This window comes from Uranotaenia lowii, chromosome 3 (genome assembly GCF_029784155.1).
Source record: "Uranotaenia lowii strain MFRU-FL chromosome 3, ASM2978415v1, whole genome shotgun sequence".
Lineage (NCBI taxonomy): Eukaryota > Metazoa > Arthropoda > Insecta > Diptera > Culicidae > Uranotaenia > Uranotaenia lowii.
In genome coordinates, this window is record NC_073693.1 from 268,834,403 (window position 1) to 268,860,594 (window position 26,192).

A 26,192-nucleotide genomic window follows, 5' to 3' on the forward strand; every position below is an offset into this window, starting at 1 on the left:
TTACCACCATAAAATTTTTGATTTATCACTTTTATCAATTTTAAAACACGTTTTTACTTAAATTTGTTGACTAGGGGCATATAGAGCACCATATTATCGAGGCATAATGAGCATTTTCTGCAGTAGAATCTAGCAGCGAATTAAAATTGATTTATAGCGCCACACCTTGACTAGTTTTCATCCGACGATTTAGCCTATTGGTAAGATGTCGGAGAGGTCATCAAAAGACTAGAGTTAGATTTCTGTTCGAGGTGATTTTTTTCCATTTACAATTCATGATCGATTTTTTTATTGTTACATTATACGGCTAGTAGCATCATCCTCCGAACAAAGCACATAATGTATGAGCGTGCTTGAATTGTTTGTATTCTGTTCTGTTCTGTTCTGAATGTGTTTGTAAACAGACCCAGATTATTTTGTTATTGCTTTGTTTGATGAATCTACGACTCACCTGACTTCATCGAATTGAATTCGCTGCTAGATTCCCCGGCAGAAAACGCACATCTTGCCCTGATTAATGGTGCTCATACTGCCTCAGGGGGGGTTCTCATTATGCCTCCACAGTGGCTGGTTTTCAGCTTTTGGCAAAATTTTTTAAAATGCATTTTTTAACGTTTTCATCTAGTTTTTCACGTTCCAGCCCGTTAGGGAATAGGCTTCCCAAGTGTCTGAACACGAAACAATAATGTAACCTCCATATTATAGCTATTTTCTATGGTTAAATAACCGTTTTCCTTAAGGTGGCCATTATGCCCCCATCTCCCCTATATAAAACTTTAATCAGGATTTTCACTGAAAATTTCAATTAAATTGTGAGGATGAGCTGAAAGCAGTTTCGGCTATATAATTGGTGTAGATCTTTACATCTAGCAGTGTTTGTCCAAAATCCCTAAAAGATCTTCCAAATGTTTAGCTTGATGGATTCCCTTGTTGTGGAAAAAAATAGTCCACTGACAATGGGATGGTTTTAGATCTCAAGAAAAAAATTCAATCAGCTAGATTTTTTGGCAGATTTTGTCTATCGCTGCTAGTTTTTTGGTGTTTAGTAATTTCAAAACTAATCAGTTTACAGTTAAATCGATCAATTGATGAAGTAGCTAATCTATTTACATGAACATCAGAAAATTATTTTGAATCTATTCATAATCTTTTATCACTAATGGTACAGACTTTAGGGAAGAATGCCACAAAGTATATTATTTTCGGAAAAACGATACTGATTTTGTTCAGACTTCTTTTCGAAGAACCAACGATTTGAAAAAATAAATTTAACATTATTTTTCTGAATATCGAATAGATAACTTAACAACTATTGCTAAATTCACAAACGGAAAGTTTGTTAAGTTAAGTTTTTGATTCTGAAAATTTTGATCTTTTTCATACCTTTGTTGAAGACTGAAAAGCATTTTCACTTGTGCATTAAAACATATCCAAATTTTTAAAATGTTTTCAAATTCCCCTCATTTTACAAAACGAGGAAACATAATTACCGTAAACTGGGGGAACATTGATCACTTTCTCAATTCATTTTCGAATATTTTGGAAGGTTGCTTTTTTGTAACACTAATTTTTTTTAAAATACTTACTGAGGTAAGCAGTATATAGCATGATCATTGATAGCAATATTCATTCAAACGACATTAGTGGCTACAACTAAGTGTTTGTTACAAAACCAAATTTCATGTTTCGGGGTAACTTTGATCACTATGGTTTTAACGTATCTACACATCTTCAAATTTATTGTTTTGATGCCAATAAGCACAGAAGGCTTAAAACATCAATAACAGTAATTTTTTGTATTCAAAGATGGACAATGTTACTGCATACATTTGTGGGCAAAAATTATAAACATTTCTCAATATTTTTTGGCCTAAAAAACAAATGAAATTTTACCATCGTGCAATTCCCTAGGCCCTCCCACTTTGCCTATGATCTTTTTTTATGGAAACTATACCATTTAATAGGTTTTTAGCCATTTGTTCTATACAGGCTTTCTCATAGAAAAAGTCCGTTTTTTTTAATATCCAGAAAATTATCATAGAATGTATATGGTCATGAAAACTCTAAAATTATACCAATACTTCTAAAACTATACCTATACCTATACAAAGAAAACTGTTTACTTTCATATAAAATAACCTATTTGCTTCTAAATGCCATCATTTTATAAGGAGAGGTTTTTTTGTGAGTCTTCGAAAAAACAGATATTTTAAAGCTTTAAAACTACATTTAAAGTGTTAAACAATAATCTCCAACTACGAACCAAATTTAGCCCATTAGGAACTCAATTTCTATGCTTTCAAATGTAGAAAGCAGTTTTCACATATTTCAACTTCAGATTTAGTTTATTATGATTATCTTCAAAAATGTCATGTTGATTAAAGTTACCACGTTGATCAAAGTTCCCCCAGTTTACGCTACCTACCAATATTTCAATTAATATTGATATTTAAAATTTGATATATTTAACATTTTCTCTTTCATATGAACATCCTATTTTCTATTTTACAATGAAATGCTTGATACCGATTGTTAATTTTTTTTTATTTGTTTTTCTAAATGTTTTAAAACAACGTTCTGTGACAGATATTTCTTTCAAAGTTTTACTAACCCTTTGAACTGAATATCTCACCAAAATAGTGATCATTCTAAATATGGGTTACAATTTTCAAAGTGACAACTTTGGATATATTTTTTTGGACTCAAAAAGGCATTTAATTAAAAAAATCTTTTTCTGCCAATCTCCGTTTTAATTCCATGAAAAACAAGAGAAGAAATAAAAAATAAAAAATGAAACTCATTTTCTGAAATGTTTAAAAGAAATATCAAAGGGCTCACCCAGTACCTAATTGAGTTTTAAATTATGTGAACCTGACGTTTTAGGTAAAGTTTCCAAATTTGACTTGATATTTAAAATTTCACCTCAATCTGTTTACAAGTATTCGCTTTGTTTCAAAGAAACGGCTTATAGTGCAGTATAAAGAGTTCAAAATAAGGATTTTTTCATCTATTTTGAGCACTTAATTGTCTTACCATGAGAGAATTTACATCACATTTTGAGTAGATTTGATCAAAAGCCTGATTTTCTTGGTTAAAAAAAAAGGATAAGCTATCTGTTTTAAATATCTATTTTCTATGTCTTGAACCCTTATATTTTTTAGTGTTAAGTTTTCTTTTCATGTATTTAACGTTTGTGTGAAAACTTGGGTTGTACCTTGAAAAATATCTTAGTATAACAATTTTTTATTGTTTGGAATTTCATGGGTTTGTACGATACTTTTAAAAGTTTGTTTTTTCTCTGTTCTCTAGCTATTGTTATTCCAACATTTATTTTTTACGTTGTCTTTAACGTTAACGATTTGACAGAGAAAATTATCTCCGCAAAGGAACATCAATTTCTACTCTGATCCTATAATAAGCTTGTCAGATAGCGGATATTTCCCGGATTTATTCACATTATTTGCAAAACTAAACGAAATTGGGTGAAGATAATTTTTGGTTTTTGGGTCTTTAAACGATTTTTTTTACAGTTTATAGAATCTCCAAAAGTGATTCGATCACTTTCGCTAAATTGAAATTGGAAGAGATTTTCTTTGATATTTCTTTAGAAATTTTTCGAATCTTTCTTGAATTTGGCTCAGATTTGGCCGAATATTACCCGGTTTTTGGGTTGGAAAAATTTGAATCAAATGTTCGGTTTTTGCCTGGTTTTATTAAAAAAAAAATCTTCAAAATTGCACGGTCCGGATATATGCAAGAAATATTCTGCAATGCTTATCCTCCAAGTCTGTTTTTAATTTTTTTTTTCAAATTTATTTTAATTCGAAATTACTGCTGATTTGAAATTTATGGAAAGCACATCGAATTCATTCTGTAAATTTTTTTTTTGAAGAATCGTGGAGAATGAGGAAAAGAGGATACTTGATTCCTTCGCTATATCTCGAAGCCAGGAATGTCTTACACATATCAAATGTTCCAGAAAAATGTGCCAAATAGAACAAAATAACAATGCTGTTATCTAAACAAATAAAAAAAAAATTTCAAGTTATTGAACTTAGTTTGAAAAATTTCACAAAATCTGATTTGAAGATTTTTTTTAACACTTTGAACGTTTCTCACATGAAAAAATAATAATATAAATATTTATTCCAATATGTCAATCGTAAGACTATAAAATAAACTTCATAATGCCATATTTTCAAAGTTATAGTTAACTCTCAATCGATTTTAGAAAAAGTTTTCAAAAATGATTGTTATGGGTTTAATTGATCCCTTGATTCCAAATAGATGTATTTCTCTTCTGAATGGATCGTGATCATTGGTTATCACGAAATTACTAATATTTGTCCAATAACTAGTGTTTATTCAGTATTTATTTGTTAAATAGGACTCTAAATACTATATTTGTCTAAAGACTACCCGATCAGGAGAGCATATCAAAATAATAACTCAAACGTATCTCACCAAGATATTTACATCTGATTCAGTTATTATTAAGTATTTTAAATTTTCGATTTTAAGTTTCTCCAATATGAATTATATCTTATTCTGATTGACAGACTTGAATGGAGTTGAGCTCATTTTCAATAAAAAAGATTTTTTTCGGATTGTCCTAAAATAAAATGATTATATCATATTTTGATATACGTGCAACTTTTTCTGAAACACGGACATCGAAGTCAACGGCCCAAACCGTGCGTAAATGAGTTTCGCTCAACAGATCCATAAAATTGAATCCAATTTTTGGGAAACCAAAAATGGAGTATGGTTTTAGCATATAATGTGGTTAATTGATATTCCACTAAAAAATTTTCTCGAAGCACTCATATCTTGATAAGTTATAATTTTGATAGGTTTTGTTCTGTCCAATATCAAACTATGCTATCTGAATGAGATATAATCTTGAAAGGAGCATATCTAAAATTGATATAATTTAGCTATGATCGCATGGATTTTTGATATAATTTGAGATATTTTAACATCTTACGAGTACTAAATAATAACTCATTTAGATATGAAAAAATTAGTATCTAAATATCTCATTTTGATATAATTTAGTTTTTCCCTTCTGATCGGGTAGATAATTGCGCCTTCGAGTATGCAATGATTCTGAGTCTTTTGTCTTTATTATAGAGATTTTCAACTTTTGTTGGTTCGTCTCTTTGAAAAATGATGACAGTATTTTACAATTCGTTAAACAAATAACTCTCTTTCAGGAAACATAAATTTTTTTTATCTTCGAGAGCATTTCTTAATGATGTGTCAATTTGGTAGGTGTCTCTGAGTCCTTGAAACTCGGGACATTCGATGATTATATGTTCTACCGTGAGTCTTACATGGCATGCGTCGCATATCCTTGCTGATCCACCTGATATGTAATGTTGATGAGTGCTTCTGGTGTGCCCCACCGAAGTCTTGATAACAACACCTGCTCTCTTCCCGATCAGAAGAGAAAAACTAAATTATATCAAGATGAGATATTTTGATATTCAATTTTTTCCTATCTGGATGAGTTATAATTCAGTACTCGTAGGATGTTAAAATATCTCAAATTATATCAAAAAATCTATACGGTCATAGCTAAATTATATCAGTTTTTGATACGCTCCTATCAAAATTATATCTCGTTCAGATAGCATAGTTTGATATTGGACAGAACAAATTATATCAAAATTATAACTTATCAAGATATGAGTGCTTCGAGAAAATTTTCTAGTAGAAGGTCAATAAACCACATTATTTAATAAAACCATGCCCCATTTTTGGTTTCTCGATCAGGAGAGCATATCAAAATAATAACTCAAACGTATCTCACCATGATATTTACATCTGATTCAGTTATAATTAAGTACTCCAAATTTTCGATTTTAAGTTTCTCCTATCTGAATTATATCTTATTCTGATTGACAAACTTGAATGGGGTTGAGCTCATTTTCAATTATCTAGATTTTTTTCGGATTGTCGTAAAATAAAATGATTATATCTTATTTTGATATACGTACAACTTTTCTGAAACACGGACATCGAAGTCAACGGCTCAAACCTTACATTAACGAGTTTCGCTCAACAGATTCATAAAGTAGAAATAACTCAAAACTTTTTTTTACGCTTAAAATCCTATAAGTTGAGTTTCAAATTGGGAAAACTTGGTTTGGTTTTGAAAATTTCAAATAAAAGTAAAAATGTAATTTCAAAATCTGGAAATATCTTTTTTCGAAGGCTCCCAAACGAACATCCTTCCTGATGAAACCAAGGCGTTTATAAATGGCAGTATGATTCATGTGAGAGTTCAACTTTTTTCCTTAGTAAATGTATGGCTTTGGTGTAGTTTTTGTTGTTGTTTGAGGTAAATTTTTTAAATTAAAAAAATAGGGACATTTCCAAGAGTAAGCCAGTCCGAGACAAAATACTAGAACCCCTATCAAATGATAAAATTTGAAAGAAAAAATTAGAGGGGAATAGTGCGAGGCCCTAGGGAATCGAATAGAGGTATTTTTTTGTAGTTAAAATTTTATAAGTAATGTTAAAAAATTAAGCCCTTTAATTTATGCAGTATCATTGTTCATCTTTCGATTTTAATTGTTGTTCGTCCTTAACACATTAAGGACCGCGATGTTATTTTTTCACCGCAAAGAAATTTTATCCAAGAAACACTAAAACTCAGCATTGTATACCTATCTCAGAATTCACTGGACCAAAAGACAAATTTAATATCTTTGAGCCACCGAAAGTGTTGAGTTCAATTTTGTAGAGTTTCATGATTAATTTTATATCATTTGAGTTTGTTCCGAACTGCCTTTGCAATTGATAAACTATCGTTTGCAAATGTTGTGAAGATGTTTTGTATCCTTTTTGATCAAGAAAACTCGTTAAAACCGTCAAACTAGAGACTGACAAAGCATCAAATTTTAAACAAAGACGAAATCGATTTTTAAATCAAACTTAAAGTAGTCTAATATATTTATACAACCATGTTTTACGTTCATAGGAGTCCAGTTGTGGTTTTAAAAATACCTACCACATTTTCTTTAACAGAAAAAATAATCTAAAAATATTCAATAAAGTGATCAATATTACCCCGGATTACGGTACTTTGGTTTTAGCTTCTCCTTTTACTATTTGAAGTCACGATTTGAAATTTTGATCATTTAAGTTTTGTTTGTTCTTTTTAAAAATATCGATAGTGTGTGCTAAATTTCCACTTCGTCCGGAGATCTGTATTCTTTATAGACTTTTTTTCAAGTTCGAAGTGAACTTTTAAGGTACTGGGTGGATCTATTTTTCAATGAAAGTAACTAGTAGCTTTTACGTGTCAAACACTGATGGAAGTAAGACGGTCTAATCCTGCTGAGTGACTTTCGATATGATAATTATTTCTTCTGCTTTCGCTAACGTCATTTATGCTGTTGGTCCATCACTACGAGCTCCTTTATATTCAAATCGATAATAATTACAGCCTTGTTGGCGGATTTGCTAGATTGCAAAAGCGAGAGCGAAAGAAAGTGCTATTCAAGGAAACGTGTGAAAACTATTTGCATTGCAAATTAAAAAATTCCAATAACATTCATTGTGTAACTTTCTGATTGTTTTACATTTAAGTATTTTTAAACCAAAGTTGTAAATTATAGAAAATTTAGATTATTAATAGTTTTCAACTTCACTTTTGTTTTAAAGTTATTTGAATTTAATGGTTAAGTGGCTTCCTAGAGTATCTTCAATTTGTTTCTTTTTTTTATTTTTAAAGCTTAAAAGATTATAATTTATTTAAATCGCTATAAATAAAACTCAAAAGTCTTACGAAAGTAATAACTCAATTTCATTTTCGTATTGTTCAAAATAAACTGAATCGATTCACAAAGCCTCTACGTTTGCTCAGGAGAAAACCGACTTCAGGCAGCTTTTCCCCCCTATTCCTATTGCACCTTTTCCATCAAAAATAAATGGATTTTCTCCTAGTAGTGGTCTATAGTGTAGAACACGGGGCAGTCAAAGTTGGATGACCTCTGGGGAAATTCGCTGGACGGTTGGTTGAATTTAGTACCAAGCTCCTATTAGCTGTTGTTGTTCGGATTGAGTTGATTTGCCGGAATAATGTGTGTGTGTGTGTTTGGGATTATTTTTTCAGGTGTTGAGTCGTTGAGGGAAAAAGTGCTACTACAATTGCTCTATAATTGAGCTGCTGGTTTCAACTTTAAGGATCGGTAGCTGAATTAAAGAATTATCTAAAAAATCCCCTTGATATACTTCTAGTTGAAATCCAGATTTAAATGAACGTGTTTAACAAACTGGATTCAAATATTCGAACCCATATTTTAATAGTTGACTATTAAACTTTTGTCATGTCTTGTCATGTATTGTCATGTCTTGTCATGTCTTGTCATGTCTTGTCATGTCTTGTCATGTCTTGTCATGTCTTGTCATGTCTTGTCATGTCTTGTCATGTCTTGTCATGTCTTGTCATGTCTTGTCATGTCTTGTCATGTCTTGTCATGTCTTGTCATGTCTTGTCATGTCTTGTCATGTCTTGTCATGTCTTGCCATGTCTTGTCATGTCTTGTCGTGTCTTGTCATGTCTTGTCATGTCTTGCCATGTCTTGTCATGTCTTGTCATGTCTTGTCATGTCTTGTCATGTCTTGTCATGTCTTGTCATGTCTTGTCATGTCTTGTCATGTCTTGTCATGTCTTGTCATGTCTTGTCATGTCTTGTCATGTCTTGTCATGTCTTGTCATGTCTTGTCATGTCTTGTCATGTCTTGTCATGTCTTGTCATGTCTTGTCATGTCTTGTCATGTCTTGTCATGTCTTGTCATGTCTTGTCATGTCTTGCCATGTCTTGTCATGTCTTGTCGTGTCTTGTCATGTCTTGTCATGTCTTGCCATGTCTTGTCATGTCTTGTCATGTCTTGTCATGTCTTGTCATGTCTTGTCATGTCTTGTCATGTCTTGTCATGTCTTGTCATGTCTTGTCATGTCTTGTCATGTCTTGTCATGTCTTGTCATGTCTTGTCATGTCTTGTCATGTCTTGTCATGTCTTGTCATGTCTTGTCATGTCTTGTCATGTCTTGTCATGTCTTGTCATGTCTTGTCATGTCTTGTCATGTCTTGTCATGTCTTGTCATGTCTTGTCATGTCTTGTCATGTCTTGTCATGTCTTGTCATGTCTTGTCATGTCTTGTCATGTCTTGTCATGTCTTGTCATGTCTTGTCATGTCTTGTCATGTCTTGTCATGTCTTGTCATGCCTTGTCATGTCTTGTTCTTGACATGTCATATATCGTTTTCAAAAGTATATCGTTTTGAAAAAATGAATGGAAATTGAAATGCAAAACCAACAAATACAAAGGTTCGAATCTATGTCACATTTCCTCACTAATCAATTCTTCGCTTGGCGTTTTCCGGTCATACAACTCGCAGTTTCATTTCCGTAACAAAAAATCAAAAAAAAAGGAATTCTTTCAACCTTTCTTTCTTAGCCCTGGTCAGGTACAAATCCTGTCATTCGAAAAGGGAACACACACGTGACTGTTTATTGGTTCGTATGTTATGTGCAACACTATTTTTGTTCCACACTGACCAATCGTCATCCCACGTTCGATTTCCCTACTACAACATCTAACTCCAGGACGTTGACTGGACTCGTGTGTTTAGTTTGTTTTTCTCTTCTCACACATCAAAGCCCTGAGAATTTTGTTTAATTTCCCTCCGTTTCTACACATTGGAGCGTTTACAATCCTTCTTGTCTTGAGCCATTTCTGGATATAACGATAACCCTACCATATACCGGTTGGAATTTTGTAGTACAACACGGAAACACGGAAGCAGTATTAAGCATGGTACAATATTTAAGGACAACGACCTCTTCCCGGTCGAATTTTATTCCCTCATCATCATCATCATTATTACAGTTTTCTTTGCCGTTATGGTGGAATTTTTTAGTAAAGTGAATGGTAAAGCTTGTGGACTGGATCAGAAACAATGATCTAAACTGTGCTGATTGAAATGCATAGGGAAATCTAACTTGATCCCAAATTTCGAAACTTTCTTCTGCTTAGAATTCATCGGGTTTTCTTTAAATGATGTTATTTTGGATAAATTAATAAAATTGTGAAAGATAGATTGAAAAAAAAAACAATAGTATTAATATTGAACTCAAATTTGAAAATCAACTATAAGAAAGTAAAGAGAGTCAAACAATTATTTTAAAATACCTTTTGAGAGAAAAAATCTCCATGGTCAGATGTAGGGGGGGAGGGGGGGGCTATTCCTTTTTTTTCCTTTTCAAACCTGTTTGAAAATTTTGCTGAAATTCTTCGTTAATCATGATAACGATCAACTTTAGTAAATACATATTCTAATGATTGATGTTATGCTTAGATACTGAGTAGATCAGAAACTCTCATACATACTATAAATATTGGTTCATAGTTAAATCCTTGCTTTAATCAAATTATAAATTTTGTTTTGTTAAAGCTAGTTTCAATAATATTGTATTTTGAAGCTCGGTCATCACTTTTTTATTCACATTGGAAAATGGGATTGTCAAACTGTCTTTATAAGCAAACGTTGTCTAAAAATTCGTTTAAAATATAATAAGGCAATGAAAAACTAGAAAGAATAGTTTTTCAAATAACATTACACATATTTCTAGCTCCTTTATAATTCTAAGGCCAGAGAGCAACAGCCTTGTATCGTGCATGCTAATACATAAACAAAGCTCTATTAGCCACCAAATGCAATGAAGGGACGCGACGGTGCAATAAATCGAATCATGCGACTGCAGTGCAATAATTTCCCCAGACCAGCCACAGGTTGTTGGCAGGTTTTCGTTCAAACAGCCAAGGTTTGCATTTATTTTTGTCGAAGGTTTCGGAGAGTTCTGTTAGCTGGCACTTAGGTATAGGATTTTTTTGGGGTTCTAAAAGATGATAACAGTTAAAATAACAATTCTGGTTCCGAACCGTTACGTTGCTCAACTTTTTTTTCTGCGTTTCCTGCAGTTCGTACGTCATGAAACATGACGTAGCTAGCCAGCGATTATGCTAATCGTGTACATGGACCACCTCTTCCTTTCTATTGATACTCATTCTTTCATCACAAATTACCAAAATCGATGGACGTCAACGTGAAACAAGCCGATTCGTTGCGGCCTTTTGCTTGTGTTGGTTGAAAGGATGAGGAAATTTAATGGTGTATTAAAGCTTGGGGTAGATTGCTTAGCTAAGTTTAGGTTATCGATTGTTTATTTTTAACTTTTTAAGGGAAACAATTTTGTGTCCCTCTAAATCTAAAAAAATAATTTTCCTAACTTAAAAAAATCAGCTTTATGTGATTAACTCATCTTTTCGCTTTAGACTTTTATATGCCCAAACCCATATGCTATGCAAAATTTGCTTGATCTTTTCGAGTTATTAAAAAAAAAGTATGGGTGCACCGCTCTCCCTTTTCTAGCTCCCCAGTAAATAGGAAGGAGAAGTCTAAAATGCATATTTCCATACACTTAACTATCACAAATTTTACCCCATTTGCTTAAAATATCATCGAATTGTGCCAAAAATTGTATGAGAGCCCCCCTCCGAATAAGCATAATCACATTTCTCTATCCCAAATACCCTCCCCTACTGTAGTTGGCTACTTTCGTGTGACAAATTCTATGACTCCTCCGACTCCTCTTCCGATCTCACCCAATGAAAGAAGGGAAGGGTCCCAATTAACTATAGAAATGATACTCGTATCAAAATACAATTTCATACTAATTCCAGTGCCTTTCGACTGATTAATCCACGACATCATTAAAAAAAACAGGGGTTGCTTCCTCCCCTCTTTCTGTTTATTCACTAGGATCAGGGAGGGGTCTCAATCACCCATAGAATTTTTTCCGTATCCAAATGTCCTTCCACGCCAAATTTAGTTCCATTCGCGAAAAGTTTCTCGTATCTAAAAACTCTCACATGCCAAATCTGGTTCCATTTGCTTGACTAATTCTCGAGCTATTTAAAAAATTGTAAAAGAGACCCCTCTTTCGCTTCCAATGTCCTCTTTGAAAAAAGGGCAGGGCACCAAATGTTTATAGAAAAACAGCGGACGCGCTGAAATGGATCAAAAGAATGTTGAAACTACATCACGAACGAAACTGGCAAAACCAACGAAATATAAAACTTCGAGAAATAAAATCTACTACGGAAAAATGGAATGATAGGAATGATAAGAGAGAGCAAAAAATCCTTACTAGACTGAGAAACGGCCACACTAGGATGACCCACAAACATTTAATGGAGGGAAAGGAAACTCCATTATGCGATGCATGCGGTGTCCAACTGACAGTGAAGCATATAATTATGGAGTGTATGAAATACGACGACCAAAGACAACTGATTCTACCCGAAGGCAGCCTGGCGGAGAAATTAGAAAACGACCAAACAAAGGAGAAAAAAATGATACAATTTTTAAAACAGTGTAAACTATTCAACGAGATTTAAATGTAAATCCAAAACAAATTTCTCGAGGCTGAAAACTGCAGGTTAATCCCTCGTTAAATAAATCGTACAAAAAAAAAGTGTAAGGGGCCGGCAAAGGGGTTCGTCCATATAAACTTTTCAATATTTTTGCAATATCGTCGTTATTTCACTGATAAGCTGATTTAACTTCCCCTGCTTAGGAGAAAAATATTCATCGCCCAGAGCTCCTGGCGCCAACTATCTTATCATTCCCTAAGCTTCGTTACCCGATCATGTAATGATACCAATAGCTAAATTTCGATTTTTTTCGTAAATCATTCAATTTTTATTAAACAATACGAAAATATTTTTTAAGAATAGTTATGTAACTCAGATAATTTAAATTTTAATTTCAATGTATCGGTTCAATTCTATTCCTGTTCAAAAGGTGTTTAAGGTCTTTTAAAAATTTTATCCAAAGGGAAAATTTGAAGAAATTTAAGATGATCTAAATAGTATATTTTCTAATAAAATGCATAGACTAAATCGTTCACCAGAAGATCCTTTTTTAAAAAACTGCGTTTTTTTCGCTTTGAAAGTCTTTAAATCTATAACTTTTATTCATTTGCTAAATTTAATTCGTAAAAACTGTTGAACTTTAATTCAATTATATTATGAAGTTATTTTTCAAATTCTAATATCCTAATAATTGGAATAGTTTTTTTCAATATGAAGAACTGATTTTCATATGTAGGCACGTTTCAAATTTTGTTCCTCAAATTTCAAAGCTCAATGAATCTAGTACATTTCAACCATCGGGACCTTTTTTCACTGGGAGGTAAACATAACAAAAATTGAACACCATAGCAACTTATACTTTTGCACGCAGAAAAATTCAAGCAGGCTAAAAATGCTTGGTAGATAAGGAAATTTCTATATATTTTTCTACGTGTCATTAGAACACGTGGGTTAATTTTTGAATGCTAGCGCCCCATCACAACAAGTGTATTATTCACTTACTAAGCAGTTAAGACACGAACCTTTGGTTGATGAAAATGTGGTTCAGAGTTATATCAGTTTATCAGTGGTTATTTGACATCTGATTGTGATGAAAATTTGCACACGGTAGTTTTCAGCGACGGGCTATCGATTTCAGATGTCAAATATTTTGCCAGGGGTCGACGAAGGGGAACGTCCATATAAATAATTGTTTCACTGTTTTAAGCAATATTTACGTTATTATGCAATATATTGCTTGAAAAATTTGCACACGGGAGTTTTGAGGGAAGGGTAATCAATTTCAGATATAAAAGAATGTATAAGAGGCCACCGGAAGGGGTTTAACTTTTTGACAATGATTGCGTTGTTATGCAACGATCGAGTCGAAATTTATACATGGGGATTTTTTGGCACAGTCACTTGAACTTGTCGGAGTTTCCTTCCTGATTCCAAATTTTATAGCAGACGTCAGAAAAAGTGATCGTCCAATATTTTTGCCAGTATTACTAAACAATGAATTGACTTTCATACAAACTGTTCATGACATATTCCAAGTTGAAAGCGAAACGGAGTTCGTATGGGATCAGCTAGTTTTTGATAAAATATGACAGTAAATAGAAATTTCAAACTAAAAAAACTGTAAAAACAGAGAATCGGAAAGTTATTAAAGAGCATGAATTGCTCTTTTCCGTTCTTTATCGCGGATTGAGACTTTCATCATCTCTGCCATCTCTTCATCATCTCAGAAAAAGACGGATACATTTGATTGAATTATCAGACAAGTTTCCTTGTCTGATTTCTTTTGCTTCGGAAAAATTGAATCCGTTTCAAACTTCTGTTTGTTTTGTAGCTGATTCAAATTTTTTGTTCAAGAACATGTAATAATGCATGAGTTAAAAATGTTTTCAGTTTTGTGAGATACATAAAGTGTATTACTTTCCATATTTTTGCCATCCTGTTCGCAAAAATATGAATATTTGTGATGTTTCGATCTAAGTACATTTTTATTTATATGGTTCATCCATCGAAAATTGTCTTTCATTTTTAAACAAGGTTGAAGATAGAGATAATCACTATCAAAATAAAAAATACCTTTGGGAAAAACTTCATCCAAAGTCTCTGAATAGAAATAAAACTGAAAATTTTTAAGTTTTCACTAATTTATTTACAATTTTGTTATGTTCGAACCAACAGATAAAGTTATGTGATTATGTTTTTTTTTAAATTTGTATATTTTATCTAGATACACAAGTTTGCTGAGAACATGAATACAAAAACTTTAAAATTTTTCGAAATATGAACTTCACATTTTCGAAAGTTCTCTGTTTTTACAGTTTTTGAGTTTAAAATTTCTACTTACTGTCATATTTTATTGAAAATGCATATAAAAAAACCAACGAAGAAATAATAAGAAGTAATAAAATGAAATAGTATTTGATTATCTTCGTAGATAAACTAAACGGTAGTAAAAAGTATTTGAGAAAAATGAGATATCAAAGAAAGAAGAACATATTTAAGCCTTAAATATCATAAATTTCTCGAAAAAGATACAACGGATCAGCGACAGGTCTTGAACGCGAAATTTTCACTTCAGTACAACGGCGCGTTAGCCAATAACACCACGGTGAATGTGACGAAATAGCCTAAAATTATTACTATACAAAACTTCTAAAAAGGAGTGATATTTCTCGATTAATTTATTTTGAAACTCTGAATAAAATTGTTGTAGGCCTGTTTGTAATGGTTGTTCCCTTAACTACTTATTCTACTTTTTTTTTCTCGAAAAAGCAAGATAAAATACTATTCATAATTTTTTAGTGGTTATCTTTTAGTACAACTTTGCTGAAAAAAATGGAAAGAAATCCCAAAAGGCATACGATCTAAACCGTATGAAACTAATTTAATTTTTAAAACAACAGAAATTTTCAGATTTTTTGGTAACACTTCCAAAGAAGCAATAAGTATCTTCTTGATAAGATAGCAAAAAAAATCTCTGAAGGGTGTTTAAGTTTTCATTGTTTCAAATTTTTCGTAAAAGGCATGCACTTTTTGATTTTTTTTTTTTCAAAACTTTCATTCGTTAGCTAGACATAAAATTGCTTCTGCACTGTGAGGATTGGAAAGTTGACGTTATTTGACACACTTTGGCATCTTTAGATTTTCGAAACACGAAACTAAGAATTTTTGACAAATTTTCAAAAGTAACTGTTTTCCTTTTGGTCAATTTGCAATTTCTCAGATTTCCCAACACTTAAATTCAACTTTGCATTGGGTTTTGAGTATACTAACGAAAGATTTCCGCAATAAATTTATACTCACCAAAAAGGCAATTTCATACCGAAAATCGGAAGATGCCAAAATGTGTCAAATAACGTCAACTTTCCAATCCTCTTTTCAAAATTTGTCTTGTGTGACTAAAACAATTTTGACAGTTCATTGATTGAAAAGTACGGTTTTTCACCACTTTTTTTTTTTTATTTTTGTTGGTCTTAAAAAAAAAATCAAAAAAATTTATCCTTGTGCACAACGCTGAGGCTTCTAACTTCAGCTTTTCGGACACTAAATGAAATTTTTTGAGCTTTCCGAAGCTGATCTGCAGCCTCTTTTCAGAAGTATGTTTTTTCGATTTTTTTTTATCTTAGACTGTGATCAATGAAAAACTTGGTTGTGTAGCTGAATATCCTCTGAGAAACATATTTTAGTTACATTACAAGGTTTCCAAAATACTAAATTTTATAGTAATCGGTTGAGAAACAAGTGAGATACACGATTTTAAGCATGGAATGTCAAATTGACACTCAAGGTCTGATAAGGGAACTTTTTTTCTGTGTTTGCAGGGAGCGTCCATAAAAATATGATGAAAAATTAAAGATTTTAAGAAGAACTTTTTGAGGGTCCCAAATGAAGTTTTTTTTTAATTTGGATGCACCCAAATGAAGTTACAAGCCGCCAAACTACCAATAGCGTCATATTGAAACTCAAGAGCGGATTAGGGTTAAAACTGAGCTGTTCTAAGATAGAGTATCGAAAACTGGGGGAACTTTGATCAACATGAAATTTTTGCAGATTATTATCATTAACTAAGTCTGAAGTTAAAACATCTGAAAACTGTTTTCTACGTTTGAAAGCCTATAAATTGAGTTCCAAATAGGCTAAATTTGGTTTTAAGTTGAAGATTTTTTTCATTACTAAAAGTGTAGTTTTAATGTAGTTTAAGTTAAATAAACACCTCTCCTGATAAAATTATATCATTTAGAAGCAAATGGGTTGATTTATGTGAAAGTTTAACTTTTTTTCCTGTGTATAGTCTTAGAGTTATTTTTATGTTGATTCTATGATAATTTTGATAAACGGACATTTTCTATGAGCAAGCCTGTACAGAACAAATGGGTAAAAACTCTATCAATTGGATAAGTTTGAATAAAAAAAATAACTTAGGCAAACTGGGAGGACCTTGGGAATTGCGTGAAGGTAAAATTTCATTTGTTTTTGAGGCCAAAAAATATTGAGAAATGTTTATAATTTTTGCCCCTAAATGTATGCAGTAACATTGTCCATTTTTTGAGTATATTTGTTTTTGAAAGAATACGTTGGAAAATTCAATTGAGTCCAAACAAAAAATTACTGTCAACGCTATCTGCTATCAATGATCATGCTTTTAGAGACACGAAAGCCACAACCGTGGTAAAATGTCTATAATAAATATAAAAAAAATGATCATGCTTCATACTCCTTACCTCAGTAAGAGCAAGTTCACTGGTGTTGGGAAAAAGTGGTAGAAATTTTAACATTTTGAAAATTTTACCATGCAAAAATGTTTTCAAGATCTTGGGGCGTTGTATTTTTTACAACACTGTTTCTATTTCAGCTGTATGTGATGGAAATAATGCTATTTTTGCATCACAGCATGCGAAAATACAACACGTGTTGTAGAAAAAATTGAAGGGCGAACTGAATTGAGGATCTTAAAAATGTTTTTGCATGGTAAAGTTTTCAAAAAGTGCCACAAGTGTCAAAATTTCCACCACCAGTGAACTTGCTCTAAGTAGTTTAAAAATGTTTAGTGTTACAAAAAAGCAACCCCTTCCAAAATATTCGAAAATGAATTAAAAAAGTGGTAATTGTTTCCCCAGTTCATGGTACATAACTAAATCACATCGTAAACGCATTGTACGTTTCGAATTTTCATTTCTCAGACCCAATTCAATATATGTAGCTATTTGTAGGTTAAAGATCGTTCTATCACCTCAAAATACGTGGATTTTCATCACGAACTGGTTCAATTCTTCAATTTTCTTCAACCGATCTGGAAAGGAAATGACCCGCACTAAAAACAGTGGGAAACGCGATTGAATCATACCGTCCTTCTTTTTTCCCATCTGTATCGATTCGGTGTCAACTTTCTTGGGTAGTATTTTATTTACAATTTGACCCAATTTTTCGGACAAGTTGAACCAAATTGGAGCGTAGCATGAAAAATATACCGACATGTCTACTTAGCATGCTGGCTTTATTCTTACAGTTGATTGATAAGTTTGTCGGCGTTTTGAATGATGAATTATAAATTTGCTGTCGCGAGCTCTACCCCCAAATCAGGGTTTGATTTGCTTCTACAAAATAGTGAAGAAACAGAATCCATTTTTTATTTAATTTTTTTGACATTTTTAAAGGGTTTTATGAATTTAAAGTTAAAGTACATGCACTAAACCCTTGACCTTTACAAAAGATCTGTTTACATATAATATTTATTTGAATTCAATGAGCTTTCAGAAAAAAACGCAAGAATCGCACCAAAAGGTCAATCGTTGAAAACTATTTCCATTCAATGGTATAATTCTACACCATAAGGCTGCATTAAAATGATTCGAAATCGATCCTGATAACTTTTTATGGCTTTTGATGATGTCACACCTAGAAGCTTGCACGTGTACTTAATAACTTGGGTGTACCCTGACTTTTGTGGAAATAACAGAGATATTTTGAAAAAAAAAAACTTAAAATCAAAATATTCAATCATTCAATGAATCTGTCAAAAATACGAGTTTGGTTAATTTAGTTTGATTTTTCTTGAAAAATTTGTCCAGAAAATTGTGAACTTGAGAAACAAATTCATGATAAATTTCAACTCACTACCGATTCCAACATCCCCAGTCTAAGAAGGGTAAAAGTTAGAAGTGCGTGATATTTGTTCATGAATTGCTGGACGGCTCACTCATTTTGGGCCAAATTCTCGGGAGACTACGTGAGCAGTTTGATTGTTTTATTGCTTTAACAATGTGGTGGTCTCCCAGGAGTATAGGTGACCTCAGGACAATTTTTTTTCAGGGCCCGGGATTAATTCTTGGCAAGTCTTGCTAGCCAGCTGTACAACATTTTCCAGCCTGAAGGATTCGGAATATTAGAAGCGACCAGTCGAGAGGGGGGTTTCTTAAAGTAGCACATTTCTTCATTATGCTTGTCAAAAGTAGTTGGTGTATGAATGAAAGGCAAACTTGCGTTATTTGTGTCAAGGTGGAAGCTCGTGTAGATTCATAAGCACAACATGACAGGATGCAAAATTAGTTTCTAGTACACTTTACAGGTTGACAATATTTCACCGAGGCTTGAGCATGCGAATCGTTAAAAAAATTGAGATAAAATCATCATTTGATTCCGAATTTTTTTTTTGCTGTCAACTGAATGAAAAAAAAATAAAAGTGGTTCAAATCATCAAAAACATTTTAAGATAAATGTGAATTAGGTAAAATGAGCAATTTTGAAGTTTCTTTTTCTTAGGGCATGAGCAGTTTTGGAGCAACCCTTATAACTTTTTCTGTCATATGTTTTTCTGATGCCTTTTGGGTTACAATCATCTGTAAAATTTTTGGAATAATTTGGTTGATTCCTACATTAGCGCATCGCGTTTCCATTTTGTATGAAAATTTGTTGGAAGGAAAAATCCTCCAGGAAGTTGAAACAAGCTTGAATTGAAGTTTGTGTTTAATTTTTGGTTTGCCAATGCTTACATGAGAAAATGCTCAGTATTTCTTAAAAAAGTTATAACCATTTCAAAATAAAAATCTGAATTTAATGAAAAGTACTAGGCTTTGCTTGCTAGAACTTTCAATAGTTTCATGAATTATTTTTGCCAAAGTTATATTAATCAACACACTGAATTGGCTTTGCAAAGCAGTGTTTTGCGATTTTTTATTTTCATCCCACGGTTGAACAGAATTCAAGTTAACAGTCAAAAACTCCAAGATAATCTGATTTGCTGGTTGGTCCTAAATTTAGCATCAGACACATTCCACCGTGACGTGAATTCAACTTTCCGAACTTTTCGGAATTGTTATCATTCCAGGGTAAGATTGCCAGATTGTCCGATTTTATCCGGGTTAGCCCGGATATTTAATATAAAATTTGGGAACAGTCCGGCCCGGGCGGTTGCCTGGACTTCATGGAAGCATTGAATACAATTTAAAATTTTTCGATGAATTTTGATGAAAATTTTCTTATTTTCAATTTTTTTTGCCCGGATATTGCCCGGATATGCCCAGATTTTTGGTCTTCAGTTTTGAAACGGAATGCCCGGATTTGGCTATGTTGTTGATGTGTCAATTTAATGTGTTTGTGTTGCGATCGATTATTTTTGTGACGTGAATTAACGCTAGAATTGGTCATTTTGTACTACATCATCCTGATGAAATAGAATATCGATGTCTTAGATCAATTTGTAAACAAAACTAACTACCTACCCGCAATTTGATATACGCAGCTTTCTGATTGAACGACAACAAACAAATGTTTGCCCTTTTAAAGTTGTGACTTGAATTCACTCAGTTTAAACACAACAGGTCTTAAACTAAATTCACGTCACAATATTTTAAGCTTTTCTTAACAATTCGTTACAAATTTCAAATTTTGTGTACAATCTTTTTTAAATTTTTGCTATCATTAAATAATTCCAAAATGAACTCAGCTATGTGTGTTTGTGACATTTTTTTTTATTACAGAGTCGTGCTGTTTCAAAATTACAGGTGTCTATTTGCCTATTGACTACATCGGTGTCACCTCCTATCTTAATGTAAAAAGTTTCAGCTGTCATTCTTGCATTATAGCCTGTAACTGTTTTCTAAAATGTTAGTATTGTCACAAACACTTACATTCAAATGTAAACGAAAATGAAAACAAAATGTCCCGAATCAAACTAATATAGACGAAGGCCAGTAGTTTGTTAGATTTTAAATATTGTAAATTAGATAAAAATTCATTGTTCAAAATATAATTTTAGTGTCCACTGATGAGGAGCAAAAGCCAGAGTAGCTCAAAACGTCTGGACAACTGGTAAAAAACGTTTTATGATTCTAAAATCCAAAACAAAAAGCCAAAAAAACGTCGATGAATTAAAGTCACATTAGAACGCGGCGATAAACTAAATTCCAAATTGATTAATTTTAGGTGAAACTATGGCTTTTGCATTTTGCCTTATCCCGAAAATAATCAAACTGTCCCCTTTGAAGTTTCAATGCGGTTCCTCTTCGGAATCTTATCGAAGATCATGCCAAAAGTAAACATACGGAACAAGACAAAGTGTATCTGCTCATCGATTTAAGGTCGAATTGAAATAATGTGGTGTTTTCTAGTGAGGAGTAATTTTTTTATGATTCTGTCTGACTACTGTGCATACTAACAAGTGTTTTTAGATAAAATGCAACCCTTTTTTTTTGTGAATAACCTTTTAATGCATGAATGGAAATAAATTAAATTTCAGCGAAGTTAACTGGTAATGTAATGTTTACATATTGAAATTTTTGTGATGTTCTGTCAAGTGATTTTATAGATATCGTTGAATGAAGAAATTTTTCGACTGTAATTTTTCGGCAACACGTGCGCCATCTTTAATGCATACTGTGCACCACAATTTTTTCAAATGAAGGGTATTTTTGATTATGCTTTTTCCTGAAGAAGATATTTCAAGATAATTCAAAATTTGGAATTTGGTCGAAATTATCACAAATTTAGCTGATTGTCCACCTTCGGCACAAAAACCTCATATTTGACTTTTTACCACTCCACCACCGTTTTCGAGTAATGGCACGATTTCAAAACCCACTTAAACAGAGTATAAACTCTGTGGGACCTATTGAAGTGCTTTGCAGAGAAAACGGTCGAATTTGGAGGCAGTCTTTTTTGTATTTTATCCATTCATCGTGTCAACTGTTATGAAAGACTGAGTAATTTGCAGTTTCCACAGATCGTTAGCCAGCTCAAGAACTAGACATTAAATTTTTCAATTGTTTCTTCTTGTTCAGCTCCGGAAAATACAGGCGAGACTTGTTCACGATAAAATTTTGGTTGGAAACCTGCCAGATGACCGCTTAAGAGTTCGTGTTGCTGTGTATTGCGAATTTCTTCAAAGTATCTCCCCATAAGCAGTCCAAATATTTTGCATTTCCATCCATGCATTCAAAAGTTATTCACAAAACAAAGTGTTGTATTTTTTTTCGAATACATTCCTTATTGGTATGATCTTCGAAAAAATCTCGTGGTAGAACCGACCCAGCAAACATACAATCGCATTAGAAATGATAGCTCAGATCGTTTATAAAGCCGGAACAAATTTCAAATCCTTCTTTTGTCACTCGGAGTTGAAACATCGCGAAGGGGGGGGACAATAAAAATAATGTGAAAAACAAATAAATGGGAATAAATTGCACGAAAGCTTGTATGCAACAAAATTGCATACTGTATCATTTCACAAAACCTATAAATCAAGTAATTTTTCTATCAAATAATTCAATAAAATCAAGTATACAAAAGGTGGAAAAACTGCCATTTTCCAAAATTTGTATTTTGGTCTTGAATCCTTTCGGATATTTGAATATTTTGTCAAAATTTACAGAAAATACTTCAAACTTTATTTATTCCCCCCTTCGGGTATTTGGAAATTTCGAAGTGGGGGGTGACAAAAGAAGAAATTGATATTTGTTCCAGCCTAATGTTAAAAGGAATCGAAATTCCTACCATATAAATAAACGATCGTAAAAATGGTTACTTAAATTCGATTTTAATCGGATATGATAAAAAGTCCGTCATGTTTGTACATTTATTCTCCCGTGCGGGATTTAGGGGAGCATGCCCTATTATGCGCCACCTAAGCGAATCGCTGATTTTCTATGTATTCCACGTACAAATTGTGTTAAAAGTGGGTGTAATCGTTGAAGAAAAGTATTTTCTACAAATTCCTATGATTTTTCATTACACAAATTGCTATAGTTGCTTAAAAAACTTGAATTTTTAAAATCATATTCAAAGCCACAGAACAAAACTGTGTTGCAAATACGTGCCGCTGTGTATTCAATACGCGCCTAGCGGCCGAACACACCCGAGAGCAGCCGAAGACCGAAAACACACCAATACTTACAGACACTTTGACTGGAAAGAAAATAAAAATGGACTAATCAAAATTTAAAAAAAAAATTAAAAATAGATTTTTTTGGCTGAATTAATGCTCAAAATATGGATTTAGACTTTTTGTTCAATTCCAATGAAAATTGGCCTTTTTGAAAAATTAATGCTATTTTTTGGCGCGTTATAACGAGCGCATGGGCCGTGATAGAACATATCCATAAAAAGCATACCTTAGCGAGTTCAGTATGATTTTTTATCATAAATCAAAGTTAAGATTCTTCTCTATCGATGTGTCAGAAAATATTGTCTTATTTGTTATTCTTTGCTTGGTGACACCTTATTGAAAGTGTTTTAAAACTTGGATCGAAATGAAGAAAAACCTAAATTGTGAAATTATCACAACACCGGGGCATTTTAAGGAAAAATTCATACTTGCCATGACCAATCACAGCATTTAAAACAAATTGGTAATGTTTTGCAGGCTTAAAATGATTCAGATTCTTCAAAACAAGGGTGGCGCGTATTAGCCACAAGGGGCGTTATTTGAACTTTTCTCCTATGTGAGAAAACAACCTTGTATTTCTCTCTGCGATAAGCAGTGCAACCAGATTGCTAAAAATCAGATGGTTCAACAGGAAAAATTGTCCAATGAGAAAAACAGCAAATATTGTCGCTGGCAACGGTTTATATACATTGAGAGCAAAACTTGCACTCTCTCTCGCATACTTTCAGGATGTACAAATGAGGTGTTGCATATCGTCCAATTTTTATAACTCTTATCGCTTAAGTGAGAAGTTAAAAAAATGTATGTCTATTGCCACCACTTTGATAGGTTAATACTGTTTTTTCGAGATTTGTGCGATGATGCTATAATGTATATGAAACGTATAACATAGTTTGTTGTGAAATAAACTTACAAAAATGTTTGCTGGGGAAATTTAAAGTTATAAGGTCTCGTATCGATTAGATTTTCATGTGGAGCCTAAATTTGAATAGTCACAATTTCTATACTCACAATTTTCTGATAACAGGTAGAATACCCAATCATTACCATTAACAGTTTTTGGTTTTTCGAACAGCAATTTCGATGTTCTCATGACAAAACTTAAATAAACTTCTAGAAATTTACACCACTAAAATGTGTTTTTGCTTTTGTTCAGCTATCGACAATGGATTTGAAATGTGTTATCTAACTATCAAATGGTATAAATATTTTGATGATACTCAATCCCATAAAAAAATGAACCTGAAAAATGAGTGTGTGCTTCTAGGAATTTCTACCACTGTACTGCCCCTTCTTTCATAACAGTCCCGTAACGAGCAAGCGAGAAAATATCCATTTCTGTTATGCAATATATATTTTTAAATTGTGACCACAACTTTTATCATACACTTATATCGTTTAATGGAATGTGTTTTAGGTTGTCATCATAAATCGTAAAACCTGTAATTTTCGAAATTGGGCAATTGGTTAGGTCTGGAGCACCATTTTTGGTTTGTTATGGGACTGTTACGCGAGCATATTCGATACCGTTTTCAAAACTTCTCGCATAGGGGAAAGGTTTCCTAAATGGCCCTATCGGGTTGAATGACCCTACGACCGTTTGACGAAATGGTTAACAAGACAACATATCTAATCAATACATTTTGAGGGTAATACGCTTTGAACATAAGGCAAGAAAGAATTTTATGAATAAACCAACTCAAAAAAATTTAAAAATTCATACAGGGTTTTGATACCTTTTGATGTAATATATTGACTTTTAAAAACTACACGTAAAAAAGCTCAAATCATAAAGTTGGGTGATTTTTGTTTCTTATTCAAATGAACCTTAGAAGTAAAACGAATTTAAGCTATTATAATGGTTTCGTAATGATTGGAAAGTGGAATAAGAGAGTGTTTTTGTATGCCCCCATCATGTTTGTAAAATGCCGCTACCCTTTAATAACAGGTTAAATAGAATAAATATATAATTTTTTATCATTAAAACTTCGAATTCAAGCTCTAATTAACACCTTTAGAGAGAATTAAAAATCTTGTTTTTCTTATGGATGAATGGCCTCCATAATATGGCAACCCTCACTTCTGTTTTATTCTATGAAATAATAGAAGAAACAATTTTTTATAAAACTTCAGTTTTGTCGTATGAAAGTTATCAGTTTCTAGCATTTCCAATGAAATTATACGGAAATATGGTCAAAAAACAGAAATTTTGCCTAACACATAAATAGGCAAATTTAACCCGCACGGTTTGAGGTTCGGCAATTTTGACAACAGTTATAATAAAATCGATTTCTCAAAAAACTGAAGGAGATTTCAACATTAAAATTACTTCAATGTATAGAAAACAGATGCCTGCTTATGTGTATATAGTTTTTGTACACATTTTCGATGCAATATCTGAGGAAATCAGTATTCTTCTTAATAGGCGCATATAGCCCGCTCCTCCCCTAATTCTCGCGCATAATTTTTTCTACTAAACCGATCAACATGAAATTTCGTGTGTAGCCGTTTTCAAGACCGGTTATGGTTTTTATACTTCTTTCAAACCTCTCCAAATCCGCAAAGAGGGCGCTCCCATACAAAATTAACAGAAATTTTACAAATTTCAAAAAAATTGCGTAAGCTACTGAACCGATCAACGTGAAATTTGGTGTGTAATAGTTATCAAGACCAGGAATGGTTTCAAAAATACTTTCAAACTCTTAAAAATCTAAAAAGGGGAGGGGGACTCCCATACAAAATTAACAAATTTTGCTAAAATTCAACAAACTTTGAAGGATTTTTGTTAAAAGTAGATAAACGTAAGCTCTTGGAGGTAATAATATGATTTAACGAATTGACAAATAAGTTTTAACACAATTTGGTGATATATTGAATTGATAGACACTTTCTATTTTCATAATGAAGACTCTTATATTAAATAAACGTAACATACATATTTTTAGCAAAACCAATGTCTTGATGTTTTCATAAAGTTTGGCATATTTTTTTATTTTGTACAAATTTGCCTGTATTTAAATACTCCTCCTACTTCAAAAAGGGGCGTTTTTCTATTTAAAGGGTTTATTCATTGTATTGAAGATCCCCCCAATTTTTTTTTCTTAAGGTTGACTCCTTCGATTTACAAAGCTTCAAGTTACTTTGAGACTCAAGACAATCTAGAAGGTCATATGACATGAAAAATAGTTCGCTTTTGAATAATTTTGAAATTGAATTTAAAAAAAAAAGTTTTTTTTTAATTATAATAATTTAACTGATCTTAATTGTTTCCATGAGAGGGGTAGCAAAGCACACTGAGTCAGCTAGTAATCAATAAAAGAGTGTTCTTCAAACCAAAAATTTGGGTTATAATTTTTACTCTCTA

At 32.5% G+C, this 26,192-nt stretch overlaps 1 protein-coding gene across 3 annotated transcripts in view; it reads left to right on the top strand.

Moving 5' to 3' along the window:
- LOC129754217 (katanin p60 ATPase-containing subunit A-like 1) overlaps positions 1-26,192 on the top strand; it is a 57,868-nt gene that overhangs the window by 24,065 nt on the left and 7,611 nt on the right. The window lies entirely within an intron of this gene.